This window comes from Vigna unguiculata, chromosome 11 (genome assembly GCF_004118075.2).
Source record: "Vigna unguiculata cultivar IT97K-499-35 chromosome 11, ASM411807v1, whole genome shotgun sequence".
NCBI classification, from domain to species: Eukaryota; Viridiplantae; Streptophyta; class Magnoliopsida; order Fabales; family Fabaceae; genus Vigna; species Vigna unguiculata.
In genome coordinates this window covers 14774096-14779585 of record NC_040289.1, presented here as the reverse complement: position 1 = coordinate 14779585, position 5490 = coordinate 14774096, and positions in this window count along the sequence as shown.

Below are 5490 nucleotides of genomic sequence, written 5' to 3'. Positions count from 1 at the left end.
AGTGTGAGGTCTGTTTTGAGGATATGAAGAGGAGATTGACTATTGCTCCCATATTAGTTATTCCTGACACCGCCAAGACATTGGACGTATACCGTGATGCTTCATACCAAGGTCTGGGTTGTGTGTTGATGCAGGAGAAACAGCCTATTGCTTATGCCTCTCGTAAGTTGAAGGTGCATGAGAAAAACTACCCTACACATGATTTAGAATTGGCGGCGGTGGTTTTTGCTCTCAAAACATGGAGGCACTACTTGTATGGGGCACAGTTTCAGGTATTCAATGATCACAAGAGCTTGAAATATTTGTTTGATCAGAAAGAATTGAATATAAGGCAGAGGCGCTAGATAGAATACCTGAAGGACTATGACTTTGAGCTATTATACCATCCTGGTAAGGCTAATGTCGTAGCAGACGCTCTGAGCAGGAAGAAATCTCATGTGTCGGCCATGATGATTAAGGAGTTGGAGTTGATCGAGAAGCTACGAGATATGAATCTGGATTGGATGTGGAGACAGATCATATACGGTGCAACATGTTGAGGATCACTAATGAATTCTTGGATGAGGTTCGGGTGGAACAGGGTAAGGATCAAGAATTGCAGCATATCATTAGTGAATTGGGCACAGAGAAGAGAAAAGACTTGAGGATGGGTAGAGATGGTATCCTGCGATTCAGAGAGAGGGTGTGTATACCCAACAGTCGGGTGTTGAGGAAAATGCTCTTGGATGAAGGGCATAAGAGTCATCTTAGCATACACCCAGGTATGACTAAGATGTACAAGGACTTGAAGGCGACTTTCTGGTGGACTGGTATGAAAACTGATGTGGCAGACTATGTAGCATCTTGCCTAGTGTGTCAGAAAGCGAAAATAGAGCATCAGAGGCCAGATGGTACGTTAGAGCCTCTTGAGATTCCTCAGTGGAAATGGGACAACATTTCCATGGATTTTGTTACTCATCTATCGAGGTCAGTGAGGGGGCATGATTCTATATTGGTAATAGTGGATCGATTGACGAAGTGCGCTCACTTTCTACCTATTAATCAGAAGATGTCCCTAGATAAGCTGGCAGAGTTGTACGTTAGGGAGATAGTTAGATTACACGGTGTGCCTAAGAGTATCATATCGGATAGAGATCCGAGGTTTAGCTCGAGGTTCTGGCAGTCGTTGCAGAACACTTTGGGTACTCAGTTGAAGATGAGCTCGGCATATCATCCTCAGACGGATGGTCAGTCTGAGAGAACCATACAATCTCTGGAGGACTTATTGAGAACGTGTGTTCTGGACCACCTCGGGACTTGGAGTGATGTGCTACCACTAGTGGAGTTCTCTTATAATAACAACTACCATTCCAGTATCGGGATGGCACCGTACGAGGTCTTGTATGGCAGGAGGTGTCGAACACCTTTGTGTTGGCTGCACGATGGGGAAGCTGTGGTACTTGGTCCAGAGTTCTTACAACAGACCACTGAGAAGGTAAGGGTCATACAGGAACGAATGTGTGCAACTCAAAGTCGGTAGAAATCCTACGCAGATAAGAGGAGGAGGCCACTCGAGTTTGAGGCTGGCGACCACGTATTTCTCAGAGTTACACCTACAGCAGGTATTAGAAAGCATTGAAGTCGAGGAAGTTGACCCCTCGATTCATCGGTCCATACTAGATTACGAGGCGAATTGGACCGGTGGCGTATGAGATTGCATTGCCACCTCACTTGGGAAACCTGCACAATGTTTTCAATGTATCACAGTTGAGGAAGTACGTGGCGGATCCTACTCATGTGTTGGAGCAGGATGATGTTCAGGTGCGTAAGAACCTGACTCTTGGAGTTGGACCAGTGAGGATTCTAGATTCTCAAGTCAAACAGCTCAGAGGGAAGGAGATTCAGACTGTGAAGGTTCTTTGGGACGAGGCAACCCAAGAGATGACGTGGGAGATGGAGGACCTCATGAGGAAGTCTTATCCTCATCTCTTTACTGGTAAGTTCTATTTTCGAGGATGAAAACTTTTAAAGGTGGGGAATTATAAGACTTGGGAAAATTAATTAATTAAATAATTAATTAATTAATAAATGCAGGTAGAAGGCGCCTTTATGGCATTAATTGTTGTTTATTGTGATGTGGAAAAGTACTAGCTCAAGTGGTTGAGAGTACTTTGGTTTGTGTGAGAGGACTTGGGTTCGAGTCCTAAGTATGCCAATTATGTGTGATTGTTTTGTTATTGATTTTTAAGAATATGAATGAGTAGGTGATTGGTATTGTAAACTTATGCTGATTGTGTATATCACCAAATGTGAATTGGCATGGTGGTTGTGCTTTGGCATTGTGGGTGGAACGTCATGAGTTCAAACCTTGGTAGACAGAATTTAACCTTTATTTTTATTAAGCTTGGTTTGGAGTGAATGTGGAAAGGTAGAGAACCTAGCAGAATGGGGGAGGAGCACGAGTATGAGAGGGTGAACTGAGTTTTGAGGTGCAAGGGTTGAAGCAAGAAAGGATTTTGAATCAAGGGGGTTCGACCTTCACAATTGTTGAGCAATCAATCCAGGTTAGGGGAGCTGAATTGAAATTATATGCTTTTGGTCAGATTGTATGCTTGGGATGTTGTTTTGCCATGAAATTTCGAGTTCTTTATGAGGGAAATTAGGGGATGTGTATTTGGTACTGTTGGATTGGGAATTTCATGTGAATTGGTGCTCATGATGACTATTTTGTGTTGTGTATGTTTTTATGGTATGAAATGTGAGAATGGGAGTCTGTATGGCAATTATACCTTGTTGTTTTGTGAGTGTAATGTTGACAATTGAATTGGTGGGTTTTGGGAGCGTTTTGGGTAGCTGATGAAGTGCTTGGGTGCGTAAAACAGTGTAGAACCTACATTTCTCGCTCAGGCGGGTGGGACTCGCCTAGGCAAGACATGCAGGGGCTAATGTTCTCACCTCACTCGAGGTTCTCGCTCAGGCAATGAGCATTGGTTTTAAGCGACTCATACACTCGCTCAGGCGAGTGAGGTTCGCCTAAGTGAGATAGTGATGAAATGTGCGCATGTTGAGCGTGACTTCTCGTCCAGGCGAGGGGTTTTTGGGTTTTTGGGTTTGGGCGACGAACTATCTCGCCTAGGCGAGAGTGGCTCGCCTAAGCGAGATGTCTTGGTCATGTTTTGGTGCTTTGCATGTATTTCAGCCCAGGCGAGTTTGAAATGTATTTTTGGGCGAGAGATGATCTCGCCTAGGCGAGATAACTTGATGTTGTTGCTATTCTAAGCTCGCTCAGGGAAGGTGAGTTAGCCTAAGCGAGACTGAGGGCTTAGCTTGGGCGAGAGGTCCCTAGCTTAAGCGAATTTATGCAAGTTACCATGTTCCTTGTGCTTGTGAGTGTGTGTTTTGGCTGTTTATCATAAGGATAGATTGTATATGCATGTGGTGTGATGTTTGGGCTTGAAGGACTAAGTCCATTAGGGGTCTGGGATGTGCTTAGTTGTTGGACACATGATGGGCATGGAACTGGTTGAGTTCCCGTTGGCTACTAATGGGCGAGGAGTCCTTAGTATAGTGATTGCATGTGTCGGGCGCACGATGGGCAAGGAACTGTGATGTTCCCGTCGGCTACTATCGGGCGAGGAGTCCATAGTATGGTGAGTGCGTGCGTGCTAGGGTCCAAGTGTGAGACTTGGATGTTTATACTACAGGCGAGGAGTCTATAGGGCAGGACTATGAGCGGGATAGGCTCATAGGGTTGGACCACGAATGAGTTAGTTTCGTGGGAGCAGAGGGAAGTCACAAGACCTAGTTCATGCATATGACTCATGAAGGACTATGAGGTCATGGTTGGGTGATTGGAAATTATGAACTTAATTATGTTATTTTGGGTTGGGAAGCATGTTTATTTCACATACATCTGTTTATATTTTATTGTGCATAGCTCACCCTATCTGTGTGTGTGTGGCGATGATCGGATATCTTTTTTATATTTGATAACGTTGTCGTTGACGCGATAAAATTAATACTACTTATTTATAACAACTTCAGTATTGTTAAGAAAGTAGTCAACAAAATAGTAAAGGTAAAGTAACCCAAAGTCGTCTCCCAACGAACACGGAATTGATTTTTAGCAAGTTAGTTCTTATAAAACTATACAAGAGTTAGTCAAATAAAATTATAAAAATATGAGGGATAAAGATAAGAAGATAAAATAAGATATAAACAATAGTAAAGAAAATAGATTGATTCCATTGCTTTTTCAAAATAGATTCATCATCGGTTATCTAAAGATTGTTGCTCAATTAATTATTGTTGTAGATTTACAAATTAATCAATGTAAAGTCTCAATTAATTTGTTGGCGTTCTCACTTTTAACCAAAGTGCAGTCTCAATTAAAAGTGAGAACTTTTAGATTATCCACAGTAAATTCAACCAAAGTACAGTCTCAATCAAATTTACTATGCCTAATCATGTCTATTCTTTTATCTTCTCACCAAATAAAAAGCTTAATTAATCAAAGTAAAGTCTCGATTAATTTTAGTTAGAGTAAATACCTTTAACCAAAGTAAAGTCCCAATTATTGGTAAAAACTCTTTCAATCACATGAAAGTTTCTAAATAAAATCAAAGTAAAGTCTCAATTAAATTTAAAAACCCTTGAACTCATATGATGAACATGCATATAGATTTAAAATCATTACTTTTTACGTGATTCAAAGATAAAAGACTTAGATGAATTAAAACCTAAATAATAATAAAAAGAACAAAGAAATTATTTCATTCTAACCTCAAAATCCATAATGAAATTACCATGGAATCAACCCAAGAAGTTTAGTAATCAATGGAATACAAAATAAAAATAGAAGAATGGAGAGAGAAAAAGGAAACGAAATTAGGCCCCCCCTAAAGGGTTCCCAAACTTCGAAGTCCCGAGCTTGTTCTTTCTGCTTCTCCCTTGGTCTCTTTATATAGGAATTGGACTAGGCTTTTCTGTTGCTAAAATCTCTCAAATATCTTGAAAAAAAAGACAAAGATAAATATTTAAAAATATTTAGAGAGATATAAACTATTTGACAAATATAATTGGTTGATAATATCAATATCTAATATAATTAAATAAATTAATTAATTAAAGATACATGATAAATTATCACCAATTAGTATTTGTATTAATTTTCCAAATCAACCCTTTGCAATCTCCTTAAATTATCTTCTAAATAATCCAATATCTTCAAGATATATTTGTTTGTTGTGGAACTAAAAGGATTCAAGAAGATCTTGTCATATTTAAAAAGATTTGGTAGTTATTATCTTTTAATATTTTATGATATAATTAAATAAGATAATTATTTAAAAATATCAAATAAAATATCTAAAGATATATTTTTCCCAAATTTTCTTCTATCATAAAGATAAAGAAAACTGCAAGGTCCAATTTTTTTTTGTTCCTCTCTTCTTGGTTTAGCCAAACTTCTTCACTTTTTCAAGCTTTTCTTGTCGTCTTCATGCAATGCTT